This window comes from Pleurodeles waltl, chromosome 4_2 (genome assembly GCF_031143425.1).
Source record: "Pleurodeles waltl isolate 20211129_DDA chromosome 4_2, aPleWal1.hap1.20221129, whole genome shotgun sequence".
In the NCBI taxonomy this organism is placed as follows: domain Eukaryota; kingdom Metazoa; phylum Chordata; class Amphibia; order Caudata; family Salamandridae; genus Pleurodeles; species Pleurodeles waltl.
Window position 1 is genome coordinate 864,115,980 of NC_090443.1, and position 17,260 is coordinate 864,133,239.

Consider the following 17,260-nt stretch of genomic DNA (forward strand, 5'->3'; position numbering starts at 1 on the left):
ATTAGGTCAGTAATAATGCCTCATGCCACCCGAACCCCAGTATTTTAGTATTTCCCACTGCCATGCTACCGAACACATGGAGCCTTCGCACTAGAAAACTGACAGCAGCATGGCAGAAATAAACACATATTGTCTCTGTTCTTGCATCCTTGAGTGAGCCCTGCATTTACTTGTGTGCATGGAGTGTCTAGCTCGGTGCAGTGCCCAGTCTGATCTTTTTATGAGTCGCTCTTTTGTGAGTGTGCTTGTCAAACACTTTTACCTAATCCTGAATATGTAACTAAGCCTTCCTGGGCCAATCTTCATTCACTATGATCTAGAAGGCACCTAACAGGCAGGGCATGGCTTGGCACAAATGTTTTATACGATTCAAATAAAGCTATTCCTGTGCGAAGTGTGGCTTACCTATACATACACATTTTTGACTGGTATACATTGCAGAGACATCATTTGCACCTCTATGAGTGAGGTTTACCATTTGCTCCAAACTTTGGAAGAACACCGTCCAAAATTCTGAATTTGATCCTACCAAATTTCAGCCAAATTCACCAATTAGAGTGGGAGAGAGGGCAAAGTTACGAAGGGGATCCAAATTAGAATTTATATTTAACTTTAGTATGGGAATCCCAAATCAAATGTTCTGAGCAAAAAACAAACAAAAAAAAACAAAAAACAGCAGAACAAAAATACACATCACCGACATGCAGCGGTAAGTGCCAAAGTGCCATTTCAGGCTTATCTAAGTTTGATGTATTTTCGTTCAACCAATTAGAATTTTTGAGCCCAACAGAAGTAGCCACTGGGCATGCATGGGTCATGTTTATATCTTTAACAAGTTCGCAAACATCATGTCTCCAACCAGTCGATCGGGAGCTACCAGTAGCTCGAAGGTAACTCGTGCATATAAGTCAGGGAAAAAAAGCTAAAGAAATATAAACACAGAAAAAAACACACCAAGGCTCGAGTTTCGTGGTCTCCTCATTCACACTGTGCCTTTCACATGCCCTCACATCCCAGCTGGTTCTCCTCTCACTGACTGATATGATATGAGGCCAGTTAGCCAGGGTCAGGTCATGTTGCATGGGCCTGGCAGGAGGTGCTGTAACAGCCAACTACCACTTTATTTGGCAACAAATGTCTAATTAATTGAGCTGTTCCTCCCATGTGGAGAGATAGTGTCACAGCCGCTACTAAAGTTTGAGAAATATGGCAGAGATACTTTGCATACCTTGCAAACTTTGGTGTCCTGCACATTTTGTAAGGAAGGTGAAATTAGGGAATCGTGAAAAGTGCAATCAATGCATAAAAGCATTTGATGAGCAGGGAATGTTTTCATTGCAGGGGAGCCAAAGCTGCCAAAATGTGTTTGTTTATTTGTGACATTAACCTCCTTCTTTGAAATCACAGGCACAATTGACAGGGATTGGTGTCAACGGCGTAACTAGCAATAGTGCAGCTGGTGCAGTGGCACCAAAGCCCAAAGTTACCCTTTTCTTGTACATGTTTAAGCTGAGCTCCAATTTACTTACTGTTTCAGTAACAGTTTTTTGTGCTCCTTGTAAGTTAGTGCTTAATGTATGCTTTTCATTCTAGTGGGCTGGGATTTCAAAAACAGTGCAGTAGTTGGTCGGCCTTTTAGTAAATCGCGATGCTCTTGATTGATCAGAAGTAGCTCTCAGTGTTCAAAAGGTTGGAGACTGGATTCAAGAACAGATGAAGGAAGCAGAGAAGCGTTCTGATTGGTATCGGCTGAAATCTCTCAGAAAAAGACAGCATCTTATTTTCCTCACATTTAATCACAAGCATCAAAACATTCATTGATCAAGTTAAAGAAAACAACAAAAAATACATTTTATTTCTCAAAACATACCACCCTTGTCAAACACCTGTAAATTGTATGACTTGTTAATTTTGTAGGGTAAAACAACCCATTTGTTAAAATACCTTTTGATGTTCACGAGCTTCAAGAGTTGAACAAAAACCACGGCCTAAGGGAGGAGCCAATGCTGTGTTATGCATACGCGGGAGTGCTTTGGCCCAGCTACTCATGCAGATCTGATCCTGACCTGTATTTAGGTCATGGGGAGATTCAGTGGCCCGGGTGTACAATAATAACCCTGCCCAGCCTTGCCTATTAGGCAGGGAGAAATCTCTTGGCCCGTACTTTTTCCCTTGCATAGGCGAAGAGGGCTGAGCCATTAAAGCAGGTTTTAGCTTCCCCCGTCTCCCACCTTGATTGCCGAAGGGCCAGTGAGTTCCCTGTGCCCGAGGGCATTTTGTGACCCTCTGCCCAAAAGGCACCCCTTTATTGCACTCCTCCCTTGGCCTTGCCCAAGAACAGCAGTGCTTGTTAATTACCTGTCTTTCAAAAAAGTTTGGAAGATATTTCATGCCCTCATACTTGCCCCAGAGTGCTTCATAGCCCCCCTTCCTTGTCCAATGCAGGGGGATTTGCCCACCTTTTAGAATTTCATTTGTAAACAAGGCAGTGGCCTCCTTCGCTCTTGCAAAAGAGACTGTGAAGGAGGCCGAGATATCAGACAGCTGTCTTTCAGTCTGGGAACAGGGCAGAAGTCAACTGTCCTCGCCTCCTCCACCCTCGTTTCAAATTGCAGTTCCTGGGCCGAGCAACGGGATACAAATATTCCTGTCCTTGCACAAGGCAGAGAGATGCTCCAAAATCAACTCCTTGCCCTTGGGCAAAAACCAAAAAAAAAACGTACCTTACAATTCGTTGTTCAGGCAATCGTTATTCAGGCAAAATCATTGTTTAGACAGTAGTTGTTCAGACTCAGCAGCTGAATGACCATGTACTGATGAGAGTAAGAGAGGTTGAATACAAGCTTTTTCACACACCCACAACCCTAGGGGTTCAACCTCTGTTTATCTGACAGCAGGATAGCAGGACTGGAGTACTGACTATAGTTCTCCAGAGGGACACAGGTGCCTCAAGCATTGTGGTGGTGGGCAGTTCAAAGCTCACAGCTTGAGGATGAAGGGTGGGTTGTGGGGTAAGGGGGATTCTGGGGAATGGTAACAAAGGGCGTGCAAACAGTTCCTCCGTCAGCTGACAGATCAGATCATTTTCTGAAAATGTAAATCTCTGCTGTTCAAAATCATGGTATGGGAGATCTACAAAGTGGTTGTGTGGGTGCAACTGACAGCGAGAATAGCAGGCAAGCATAGGAACAAACTACAATCAATTTGTGAGTTTGAGATGAAACTTGTCCAATGGGACGGAGACTATGGGGCATATTTATACTCCGTTTGCGCCGAATTTGCGTCGTTTTTTTCGACGCAAATTCTACGCAAAACTAACTCCATATTTATCCATGAACTTTGGCGCTAGATGCGTCTAGCGCCAAAGTTCATGGAGTTAGCGTCCTTTTTTTGCGTGAACACCTTCCTTGCGTTAATGATATGCAAGGTAGGCGTTCCCGTCTTAAAAAATGACTCCGATGCATATGCGTCGTATTTATACTCCCGGGCAAAAATGACGCCCGGGAGTGGGCGGGTCTAAAAAACCTGCATTAGCGCCGGATTTTAACGCCTGGGTCAGGGCAGGCGTTAAGGGACCTGTGGGCTCAGAATGAGCCCAGAGGTGCCCTCCCCTGCCCCCAGGGACACCCCCTGCCACCCTTGCCCACCCCAGGAGGACACCCAAGGATGGAGGGACCCACCCCAGGGACATTAAGGTAAGTTCAGGTAAGTATTTTTTTTTTTAAAAAATTGTGGCATAGGGGGGCCTGATTTGTGCCCCCCTACATGCCACTATGCCCAATGGCCATGCCCAGGGGACATAAGTCCCCTGGGCATGGCCATTGGGCAAGGGGGCATGACTCCTGTCTTTGCTAAGACAGGAGTCATTTCAATGGGGGTTGGGCGTCGTAAAAAAATGGCGCAAAACGGGTTGAGGCGATTTTTTTGCCTCAGCCTGACTTGCACCATTTTTGGACGCCCATACTCCATTTTCCCCCTACGCCGGCGCTGCCTGGTGTACGTCGTTTTTTTCCACGCACACCAGGCAGCGCCGGCGGCTAACGCCGGCTAACGTCATTGAATAAATACGGCGCCCGCATGGTGCTTCAGAATGGCGTTAGCCGGCGCAAATTTTTTTGACGCAAAACTGCGGTAGCGCAGTTTTGCGTCAAAAAGTATAAATATGGCCCTATGTACTTTATCAGGATGCTGCTCCGGCCCATAGGATAGCAATAATCAGGGAAGAATACAAGCGGCTACTGGAGGATGAGGTTAAAGCACTAATGCAAGTGAAACAACATAGACTCTACAAAGTGTACAGTAAGGCAGGGAAACTCCTGGCGACTAGGGAGGAGGAACAGTGGTGGGAATGGCAGGTGAAAACAGAAACAGTGCTCCTGGCTACCTACATGCCAGAAATAGCTAAAACCTTCACAACATACCTTGAGAGGGCGCATCAACTGCATGTTCAATGCTCAGATGAAGATCTTGAGAGATTCACAGGCGACATCCTAGCCACCAGTCTGAATGTAGATGATAGAGCCTGGCTAGACTGACAAATAGAGGCTAAGGAAACTGATGAGGCCATTGGGCAGACGTAAAGCAGGAAAACCTCAGGGGCAAACAATCTCCTGACTGAACTTTTTAAATATCAGGGCAGCAAAAAGAGGGAACCTCTGCTTTAGATGTACCAGAACTCTTGTAAGCGGGGTAGCCTGCTGAGCGACCTCCGTCAAGCTATGACTGCACTACAACCCAAGAAAGGAAATCCAGCAGATGAATGTGCATCGTGTAGGCCTGTTTCCCTACTTAACATCAAGGCCAAAATTCTAGCAGTACTGACTAATCACCTCTACGAAGTTATTGACAAATCGATTGCACCGGACCAATAAGGCTTTATACATGTCCACTAGCCATAGTCTATGGAACTACTTATGGAGTCCTAGGTAAGATGCCTCGAGGGGATTTGATTAGTTTGAATGGACCTATTTGATGGCAATCCTTGAGAGGATGGGATTTGGAGCAGAGTTTAGAGCGTTGGTGAAGCTGCTCTATACTCGCCCCATGGTGAGGTTTCAAATCCATGGAAGAATCCCCAGAGAGTTTAAGCTGGGGCACGGAACAAGAGAGGGCTGCTCGCTGTCCCCCCAGTTGTTTGCTCTAGCGTGGAGCAACTGAGGGAATGGGTGAGGAGGGAAGCAGTGGTGCGGGATCTGGGTTGGGAGGACAGAATGTCCTTGTACAGAGACAATACTCTGCTCTTTTTGGCTGACCCAGATAATTCTTCTCTATGAATACTTTAAATACATATAATATTTGCAAAATTTACCAGAGTGCATCTCAACTAGCATACATCAGTAGCGTATTCTTCCAACAGGATGACAAACCCTGCGAATTTGGGATTGCCCACTGGAATGGACAATGCTGGGTTTAAATATCTAGAGACAGATCCTAAACAATGAATGCAGCGTGACATTGGGCATGTCCTTGATGAGAATAAATCATATGGCAGTTAATGCTGCCTCACGCTTTTTGCTATGGGATGAGGGTACATTGATAATTGCTTCAGCTACACTCGCCAGGGGCCAATATGAAGGGGGCATCACACTGCCCGACCTGAGAGAGTACTACTGGAGTTGCTAGTGGTAATCGACTGGACATTCGTGGGATAACATGAGCTATCTTTAATGGCAGACACAAGAGTGATGCCTAGCAGAGGCTACTTAAGAGAACCATATGAGACGGGTAGGGCCCGGGTGACACATGAGCCGACAATCATGAGTCATCAAACTAATGAAAAGTGCGACCTGCGAAATAGGGTCAAGCAAACACATGTTTGTAGAGGAGTTATTTATACTCAATTTATCATTTTCGATCACATTGGTCAACCAGATCCAATATACTAAAATGGAAAAAGTGACTGTACGTATGAACTGTTAGGACAGACTGTATTGAAATCAAAACCTGTGCAGATACTAAAGTTCAGTGTATAATTTGTTACTATAACAAGAAAACAAGAAAAACGATTTAAAAAAAGTGTTACATTTCTGCATCAGGCTGTCATCATCTTTCCGGAAGCATTAATCAGGGACGGACAAAAGAGCAGGCCCTGCCTAGAAATGTCCTCACCTTAAAGAAAAAAAAGTGATCTCCCACCCCTCGTCCCTACAATAAACAAATGGCAGTGCTCAGGAAGAGATTATCAGCAGCCATCTGCTAACAAGGCCCGTTTTGAATTTCTATGGGTAGATCTGACTCCATCCTCTCCACTTCAGTGTCTGGGTTTTTCCCATCCACCCACAGGAATGCAGTCAATACAATCGACTGACTGGGAAGATGTATGCACCCTCCATCTTGCACCATGCTAAATCTGTGGCCATGCAAAATGGATCCGACTGGTACCAGAACTCAGACTCTTACAAAACACAGAGTTTCAGCACAGACTCTGATGTTCAAATTAAAGTGGACCTTTACATGAAGGGATTCAGTAGACCTCATGGTCTCCTGACACAGAGAAAAAGGTCTGGTCATGCTAACGGCTACCAAAAACTAGATTTGCTGCTACTACGGCTTTAGGTGACTAACCTATGACATGGACAAAAGTCCCATGTCATTCATGAGGGAAAATGTTTTTGGACCTCGGATTACCAGGGAGAGGCCTTTGCCTCTGCACATATTTTTGATTAGTGAGATTGCCAATCCAAACACAAATTCAGGATACTAGCTTGTCATGCAGCTGGGCACTCAGGGTAGAGATACACCCCTATCTACCATGCAGGGTACTTTCTAGTACCAACAGAACTTCAGTATTCTCAGGTCTTCCTCCAGACAAACCTAGAATATTTGATGAAGGGAAAGAAAATCATTGCTTCACCCCAAATGTGGAATCAGACAAAAAAGAAAACTGTTGTCCAATATCCTCCTTTCAACTGACTAAAGGTCTACCAATTCCTACCAGGGCTTTACAAGTCAAGTGGGAATGCCAATAGGCTCTGTGCTTGTTTTATGCCAGGGACAATTGATTTCAGGGTCCTCAGGCGCCATTCCAATGGGGCAGAAAGTACATGTGGGGGCTGTCTTAACCAGCACCCTAGATTAGGTGAGATCCACAAAGTACAAGACATAGGCGGTCATTCTGACCGCGGCGGGTGGCGGGCGCCGCCCGCCATGCGGTTACCGCCGAATGACCGCCCCGCGGTCAAAAGACCACGGCGGTCATTCCAACTTTCCCGCTGGGCCGGCGGGCGACCGCCAAAAGGCCGCCCGCCGGCCCAGCGGGAAAGCCCCTGCAACGAGGAAGCCGGCTCCGAATGGAGCCGGCGGAGTTGCAGGGGTGCGACGGGTGCAGTAGCACCCGTCGCGATTTTCACTGTCTGCTAAGCAGACAGTGAAAATCTGTATGGGGCCCCCAGGGGCCCCACGACACCAGTTCCCGCCATCCTGGTTCTGGCGGTGACAACCACCAGAAACAGGCTGGCGGGAAGGGGGTCGGAATCCCCGTGGCGGTGCTGCAAGCAGCGCCGCCATGGCGGATTCCCTGGGCCAGGGGAAAACCGGCGGGAAACCGCCGGTTCCCCTTTTCTGACCCGGCTTTACTGCCGCGGTCAGAATAGCCCAGGAAGCACCGCCAGCCTGTTGGCGGTGCTTCCGCTGCCCTCCGCCATGGTGGTCATGGACCGACAGGGTCGGAATGACCCCCATAATGCTTTAGGTTTTGCCTAAATGGCGCATGCTTGCGTGCTGTGCTTCCGAAGTCTTTTGTTGATAAAAAAAAGAAAATTCAAAAGGGGCTTAGAACCCGCACCCAGACTTACCATTCGTAGGCCTCCAGGTTCACTCGCATTTTCTGGATTCTAATTAGTCAGCAGCCTCAGGGTCATGTCCTCAAGGCTCACTTCCGCTTTCTCTGCTGTTCTTGGAGCCTGGACGAAGTACAGTTTCCAGCTGCTCACCAGTGGTTGGCAGCCAGTCTCCTTCCAAGGCCACATGCTTCACAAGGTACTCTTTTTAGGGTTGAGCGTGGAAAGCACTGTGTCCCTGGTGTAATCTCTCTGTGGGTTTTTAACCACGCCCATCAGTTTGGTTGGTTTGTGGGCTTGCCTTTTAAAATTTGCTTGATTTAATTAGTGAAAGGCATGCATACGTCATGCCTTTTCCGGTGTTTAGCCCGCCTCGAGCGCACCGGCCAACTACTGAAAACATACAAGGCTCCATGTTTTTGGTATGGTTTCTGGACTACTTTTCTCTTTATTTCGTAGGCAGCAAGATCTCGCTGGGCAGTAGTCGAGCGCTTTGCATGACATCGACCCTGTTTCATGGATACTTGAACTTTTTCCGGTTACATGGATAACTGCACTTTTGCCGGTAACATGGATAGTTGCACTTTTCCCTGAAACGTTTCACTGCAAGTGAACTTCTGTTTCCTTTTGTGTGTCTGCTTTGCACTCATGGCGGCCGTCACTTATGTGAAACTGTTTTACTTTTCATTTTCAGTTTATTTGGCAAGAAAAGTCCGGTTACGAGTTTACAACATTAATAGCTTTAACTCGAGCAAACACAAGACCCATTGCATTGCAAATGCTTGTATTTATTACTTTTTAGCGCTCCATGAGTGCGCCTGTGTTTTCAAACAGTCTCCCCTCCTTCGCTGCATTTCTTGCACATAGTGCATAGTTGTTGCTTGTTTTTTAGTAGGCACCACAAGATGAATTGATTTGCCCGGAATCACAGGATGCTGAGCCGACGCCAAGAATCTAATAAATTAGAAGCATTTTTTTTATGGTAGCATTTTCAAGAAGAAGAAATGTGGTGTTTGTCTAAATGTTTAGACATTTATCAATGTGAATTGTCATGAATACAATTACACAAAATGCATAATGTGAGTTCCAGTTTGTGAGTTTGTTCTGGCAAATATCGGAAATTTAAAAATAGACGGTGGTAAAATTAAATACTATACCGCCTTTTTGTACACTGAGCTGGACTTCGAATACTTTGTTAAAATATGACCCCAACAGTCTTTCTACTTTAAATGGCAAAGCCTTGGGGTTTACTGTAAACAATTGAATACTGAAATCACACTTTGAGATAGGAAACCATTTTTTTAGCTTAACACACACACATTGGCGCAACCACGCGCAGACAGGGACACACATAGGGGCACATGAGCAGACACACACAATATCACACAGATATACAAATGCACAAAATACTAAGTTGCACGCACACAGACATGTGCGCACACATACAGACACCTAGATTTACAAATACACTCTCACATAAGATGATAAACACCCATAGGCACCCACCCATTCACAGAGAAACACTTGCAAACTCACACACAAACACACACGCACACACAAGCATGCATACACACACTCACACAAACACTTCTACAAACAGATGCACCCACTGCACCCCAATTATGGTTGTTTTTTTTAAAATACTGAACCAGTTTCTCTGAACCATTTTTTATTGCTTGCCATAGTGCCCCTGACACCTTTGCAACGCCACTGCCTGCAAATTCATCAATTTTCCGGGTATCAATCTTCACATTTTTATCCTTATGGCCAAAACATTTTATGATTTACACCTGCTCCGCTTCACCTCTGAAAACACATTGATTTTCACATTTTATCGCTGTTTCCACCTTTGCACTTTCTCGCATTTGGACTGTATTCCACATCGCACTATTGGAAGGTGTGCCATCTGGTTATATCTAATACTGGCACAGCCTTCCGTCGCAGCAGGTATTGTATTTCTGAGACGACTTTCCCAACAGTACCACTGTTTCCATCACAGACCAGAGTCTGTGTGACGCGATGCTACCAGTAGTGTGAATGTGAATGAGTATAGGTGAGTGTGTCAACCTCGGTGAGCTATGAGTGTGAATGTTCTAGGTGTTAAAAAGGGGAAACCGCAGAGCTGCCTCACGTGTATCCAACGAGGTATCAAATGTCAACATTTTAGGCCCAGCAGTGTTGGGAATGTCATTGTGTTGTTGCACGTTAAAGCGTTTCTGGGCAGATGCCTCTCTGTTATCAGACCGGACAAACTAATAAAAGTCAGCCAGAGTCTGGGTTGGGTACAATCCAGCTATCACAGAAAGCCAAACCAGCAAAAAACGGGACAGTCTCACCAGTCGAGACAACTTGAGTGAAAAAACCATAGATGAATCTCAAGTTAAAACAAGTATTTTCAATGCAACGGGTCTCGCATTTGCTCGAGTTAGAGCTATTAGCGTTGTAAACTCCTAACAGGACTTTTCTTGCCACACAAACCAAAAGAAAAAAAACGCAGCACAATCGTACTATCTAAAATGCAGCTCGATCGTGCTGAAATTGAAAACGGAAAAAGCGAGCGCGATCATGCTATGTAAACCCCAATGCGATCGCGCTGCGTGGAAAATAAACAGATAAAGTAGTCCGGAAACCATGCTGAAAACATCGAGCCTCGTATGTTTTTAGTAGTTTACTGGTGCTGTGTACGTGGGCTAAACACCGGAAAAGGCATGACGTATGCACGCCTTTCACAAATGAAAGCAAGCGGATTTTAAAAGGCAAGCCCACGAACCAATGAAAGTGACTGACTAGACATGGGCGTGGTTGGAAGCCCAAACAGAGATTACTACAGGGGACGGAGCGCTTTGCGCTCGGCCTGAAACATCTCTTCAGTAGTCCCTCAAATAAACGTACACCATTTCAGAAGAGCACAACAGAACAGTTTTGTTACCTATCGTTTTGCAGAGGAAGAGGGAAAGTCATATATTTCTAATTAAACATAGATGCTGTCTTTCCACATAGTCGGGCATCAGATGAGTACTTCTTCCTGTCTTTGTACATGCAGAGAATCATACTTTACAGCTGCTATTATGACCAGCGCCCCAAAGAACCCCCATTGAACTGTAGTGAGTATCAACTTGTGGTGTTAGTCTAAACTTTTAGACATTTATCACGTGAATTGTCATGAATGCAATCACACAAAATGCATAATGCGAAGTCTCATTTATGTGTTTGTTCTGGCAGATTTCGGAAATTTAAAAATAGACTGTGGTAAAATTAAACAACACTCAGGGGGTCATTCCGACCCCGGCGGGCGCCGCCCACCGGGCGGAGACCGCCAGAAGACCGTACTGCGGTCAAATGACCGCGACGGTCATTCTGACTTTCCCGTTGGGCGGGCGGGCGACCGCCAAAAGGCCGCCCGCCCGCCCAGCGGGAAAGCCCCAGCAACGATGAAGCCGGCTCCGAATGGAGCCGGCGGAGTTGCTGGTGTGCGACGGGTGCAGTGGCACCCGTCGCGATTTTCAGTGTCTGCTAGGCAGACACTGAAAATCATTGTGGGGCCCCCAGGGGCCCCACGACGCCCGTTCCCGCCATCCTGTTCCTGGCGGTGTTTGCCGCCAGGACCAGGATGGCGGGAAGGGGGTCGGAATCGCCATGGCGGCGCTGCTTGCAGCGCTGCCGTGGAGGATTCCCTGGGGCAGGGGAAAACCGGCGGAAAACCGCCGGTTTCCCTTTTCTGACCGCGGCTTTACCGCCGCGGTCAGAATTGCCCCGGAAGCACCGCCAGCCTGTTGCCGGTGCTTCCTCCGTTCCCGGCCCTGGCGGTCCAGGACCGCCAGGGTCGGAATGACCCCCTCAGTCTTTTTGTAAACTGAGCTGTACTTTGAATACTTTTTAAAAATATGCGGCCAACAGTCTTTCTGCTTTAAATGGCAAAGCCTAGGAGTTCACTGTAATCAATGGAATATGGAAATCACACTTTGAGATAGGTAACCTTTTTACAGCTCAACACACACACACAAACTGGTGCAAACACATGCGCATAGACAGTGGCACACTCGTGGGCACCCACAGACACACACACACAATAGCACAGAAACACCCACACAAATGCACGTGACTATTAAATCGTGTGCACACAGGCACGTGTGCATGCACGCACACATATACACACCTAGATTTCCTAATACACTCTCACATAAGCACTCACCCATTCACAGAGAAATACTGACAAATACACACACATACACACACAAGCATGCACAAAAGTCACACAAACACACCTACAAACAGATGCCCATTCAATCTTTTTATTACAGAGACAGACATGCTGAGACACACAGACCCTCTCAGAAGAAATGCACATAAAATCTAACCTGCATGCACTAGGACACAACAGACACATACACACTGACAGGCACACATACACACAGACAAATGTGCACACGTACAAATGCACAAAAATACAACCACTCACCCAATGACTGTTTGAACAACTAAACTGTGTGTCAAATCCATTATCTTGTTACTACGTAGTGAATTTCTACATACAACAAATCCTGAAACGTCCTTGTCACATAATGTAACTGGTATCAGTGTCAATGTTTTAAGGTGTGTTTCAATGTCCCATCACTCACACATCAAGTATCATCAGATTGTGTGTATGTTACCTGTTAGAAACGGGGTCTCTTGTTGGCAGAGATTTGCACCCTGTCCAAGTAGGGACCCTCACTCTGGTTAGGATAAGGGAGTCACAAAACTAAAATAACCTCTGCTCGCCCCCTTGGTAGCTTGGCTCAAGCAGTCAGGCTTACCTCAGAGGCAATGTGTAAAATATCTGTACATACATACTCAGTAACACAGTGCAAACACCCCAAATGCACTCTAACCCTCTTCAGAAAAATAGCCAATATTTTTCTGAGTAAAACAAGCCCAAAACAACAAAAATCCAGCATACCCAAGCAAATATACGATTTTTGAAAGATTAAATCTGAGTATCACGCTTAGAAACACCATAGCTCCAAATGGGGCTATCACAGCGTCTTGACAGAGTTTTTCTCAACAGCTCGATGCCACCCATGAGGGACTGAGGGCCGGTCATGAAGTTGCACGGACCCCAGGTTCAGTACCTTGGAGGTGTTGGTTAGTTACTGCTAGGTAGGGGAGGTGACGCGTCGGTTCCTTACGGTTGAAAGGAGGTGATGCAGTGTCGTGGTGAGACGTCGGTTCCTTACGACCCAGCGGGGTCGATTAATCCAGCGAGTCAAGATGTGAGGCGTCTACTTTGCGGTGTCGGGATCACACCATGGGACCACAGGTGCTGCGGCAGAGTCAAGTGTCACAGACGATGGACTCACGCTGTGGCGGGACATCGGAGGGGCTGCAGCGGAGTCGGGCCTGCTGCGTCAGTCATCGTCATTGCACTCAGCAGAGTCAGACAGCAGCACCAGTTCCGAAGTCGCTCTGGACTCAATGTGCTTGTTTCTTCTTGGTTACACTACAACTCACTCCCAAGGGCCCAGGAACTGGATTAGGCAGCACTTGGCAAGTCAGGACTCTCAGAAATAGAGCCCGGGTGCTGGCAGGTGAAGTGTTTGATGGCCCTGAGACTTCTTAACACGAGACAAGCTCAGTTCAACCCTTGGAGAACCTTTGGAAGCAGGATGCAGAAAGCAAAGTCAAGTCCTTTCACTCCCAAGACAGAAGCAGCAAACAGCTGGCCAGCACAGCAAAGCAACAGGCAGAGTGGCAGTCCCTTCTACAGCATTCTTCCTGGCAGAATGTCCTCTTTCAGGAAGCATTCTAACTTTTTTGGGGTGAGAGGTCCAGTACTTATACCCATTTCTGTCTTTGAGGTAGGCAAACTTCAAAGAAAAGTCATTGTAGTGCACAAGACCCTGCCTTTCCTACCCTGGCACCAGACACACTTCAGGGAGTTGGAGACTGCTTTGTATAAGGACAGGCAGACCCCTATTCAGAAGCAAGTGTCAGCTTCTTCCACCACTCTAGCTTAGGAAGACTCATCAGAATACACAGGCCACACCTCAGCTCCCTTTGTGTGACTCTCTAGAGTGAATTCACATACAGCCCAACGTGCATTCCACATCTGAGTCAGGATGGCAGAGGCACAGAATGGTTAAACAAGACAATGCCCACTTTCTAAAAGTGGCACTTTCAAACTTACAATTTAAAAACCAATAGCACCAAAAGATGTATATTTAAATTGTGAGTTCAGAGATCCCAAACTCCTTCTTTCTATCTGCTCCCAATGAGAAATTACACTTAAAATATATTAAAAGGCAATCTCCATGTTACCCTATGGGAGAGACAGGCCTTGCAAGTGAAAACCAAATTTAGCAGTATGTCATTATCAGGACATGTAAAACACACAAGTAAATGTCCTACCTTTTAAATAAACTATACCCTGCCCAAGGGGCAGCCTTGGGCCTACCTTAGGGGAGAAGGTTTGGGCCTGGCAAGTGGGTGCACTTGCTGGGTCAAAATGGCAGTTTAAAACTGCCAACACAGACACTGCAGTGGCAGGTGTGAGACATGTTTACAGGGGTACTCATGTGGGTGGCACAATCAGTGCTGCAGGCCCACTAGTAGCATTTGATGTACAGGCTCTGGGCACACAGCGTGCACAATACTAGGGACTTACTAGTAAATCAAATATGCCAATCATGGATAAACCAATCACCAATAAAATTTAGACAGAGAGCACTTGCACTTTATCACTAATCAGCAGTGGTAAAGTGCCCGGAGTCCGAAAGCCAGCAAAAACGAAATGCAGCACAGGATCAAAAACAGGCGGTCAAAAGCAAAACGTTTGGGGATAATCCTGCAAAAAGAGTCATTTTTAACATTACCCATCGGTCAGTCATATGTCTGTCATATGTAATGTCCAGCACTGCTGGTACAAGGGCTTCTAGACAATATACGCAACCAGGCAAACGGCACACACAACATCCAGAAAAACTCTAGGCTACAAAGTGAAATTGGGAACAGACAACGCAAATCCGCTAATTTCAATGTGCTGGACAGAAGCACAACATATCTTTTTAAAGCGCCAAATGAAAATTCTGCATTTAGTGAGGTGTTTAATCTGCCATGATTATATTTTTATTATTACACAGCTGGCCACTCACCCTGTACCATACAGACAGTGCACAATGACCTGTTGCAGAGGAGGACGTGAAAGACCCTTTTTATGACAGACTGGCATAACCTTTTAACCAGGGGGACATGGAGTGGGGGTGCTTTTGTAGATACTGACTCTTAAAGGAGAGGTAAAATAGAGGTAAAAAGGCCCCTCACCACTCTACAAACGATAATAGCAATTCTTAGTTATGCAGCTTCCATTTCCTGCAAAATAGCTGATGCTTGGTGACTTGGCGTGCCTCCTAGATTTGATGCATTCTCGTTTCCTCTGATGAAAAAGTGCCTACTTAGGCAGTGCTCATTATGAAATCTGAACACACTGACAACGTCAATAGATTTTAATTGGTAAAACCTACTGGGTTTGCCAATGCTTGTTTCTATTAGTAGAGCATCTGTAGGACCTGTTCACTGTGCACTAATGTCTTGAACCTTTGCTCACCTACCCGGTTGTTCGCAACACCACTATCAAATGAAAACCACATGGGTGAATACCCACAGCACAATGGAGATAACCACTTAAAAACTGAAAAGACAGGTTCCGGAGTCAGGAAATCCGAGATAATCTTTCAAGTCTACAATAGTTGTGCTACTGACTGCCATTATCAACCCTTATTTTCAATTGTCAAATTGTTCTTGATAACAAAACCTGATTTTGACCGCAAATTCATCATCATACAGCTGACTTGTGTGCAAGTTGAGAGCTTCATTATTGACAAAGTTTTCTTTCGATAACGTTCCAAATTCAGAATTGCAATATTTAAAGACTTTCCAGATATCGCCATTGATATACTGACGTGATAAAACTATTGAAGCGATACAAACTTTATAAATTTGAGACACACGTGTTGGCTTGAGCTATCTGTAACAAATTTGACTGAAAACAATATACACAATAATTCTAGACTTGAAAAGTTTATCTGTGACTTCCTGACTTTGGAACCTGTCTTTTCAATGATTCATTTTGCTAGAGCTGGGAAAGAGCTCCACAATGTTCAAAGTCAAGCGATTGGTCCCTTATGGGTTCCCTTCAGTTTTTGTTAAATATATACCCAAAACTGAATCTATATGCTTAAAGTTTTGCATTTGTGTCTGTCATTGAGATTTGAAAAGTTATGCATCTTCTGTTTTAGTCTGCTGGTTTGCCCAGCATGCAGGGAAATGTAGAGAGACCTCTAAAAACGATGTCCTCGTTGTTTCTATGTGGGGTGGCTGCAGTTTTTTTTTTAACACAGGGTCAGCTGGCACCCAGGAAACCATACCAACCATTTCTGAAAACTAGGTAACCAGGGAAATACAGGGAGGTGAGGGTTGTGAGAAGCTTGTTTTCTTACCAGTAATTCTCTGCAACATCAAAACTATGCCTTAAAAACAATGTCAAGCCCTTTCCCGCTGCAGTGTTTGGGCCCAAGAATTACTGCAAACACAAGGCATTTTTTAAAACAATAGACCAAGGGGAACCAACCCGGATAGTGATTCTCGCATGGACCGCAGTATTCATTTGTACACCCAATAACCTGCAAATATCAAAGTATTGGAAAAAAATCAGTTTTAGCAATTTCCTGTGACCCAAAACGCCAGAACGTTTTATGAATTGCAAAAGTCCTATCATTCAACATTCCCACAGTTCTAGTAAAAACTGCAGCCGATATGTGGGTGGGTCTATTGTGTACGGGACAGGAACCAGTCAAACAGTGTCCACATAAAAACCTGCATTGACTTCAACAGTCACAGTTCTGGCCAATTGCTGTTTCAGCTGATAGTCCCACCCACTCAAGTTAGGAGATGTTGAATGGTTGTACTTTTGCCATTGGGAACAAACTTTGGAACTTTCCATCACAGAAATTTGAGGAAATTATGTTTTTGAAGCAAAATTATGATTTTGAAGTTTGCATCCATGCAAACTACACCACATTAACCTGGCCAGATCTCTAGTGTTCAGAAATTCCTGCGATTAGTAGATTTCGCTAGGTGCCAGCTGTCTCTGAGCCCAAACATGGCAGATACCTACATACCAAAAAGGAGGATTGGAAGGGAAATTAGAGTATCTTTCTGTAGTGCAGTTTTGGGTCACTCCTCTCCCGCCTATAGAGTGGCCCCACATATGGTATTCCATTTCTATCAGAGGATTGAGAATGCAGGTTGATAAGATATTAGCTATTTTCTATCAATTTTCTCCATATTTTTGGCTTCCTTATGAACGCCATTTTTCACAAAAACAGTTTTTCGAAACCATCTCTCACAATCACCTAGGAACCGAGGGCAGTCATAATGTTCCGTAAGAGAATTTAAAATACAAATCCTAAATTCACATCTTGCAAATTAAGGTAATCATTCAGTCA

At 45.4% G+C, this 17,260-nt stretch overlaps 1 protein-coding gene across 1 annotated transcript in view; it reads right to left on the reverse strand.

Moving 5' to 3' along the window:
- The window catches only part of CIMAP2 (ciliary microtubule associated protein 2), a 193,967-nt gene that overhangs the window by 30,355 nt on the left and 146,352 nt on the right, over nt 1-17,260 (reverse strand). The window lies entirely within an intron of this gene.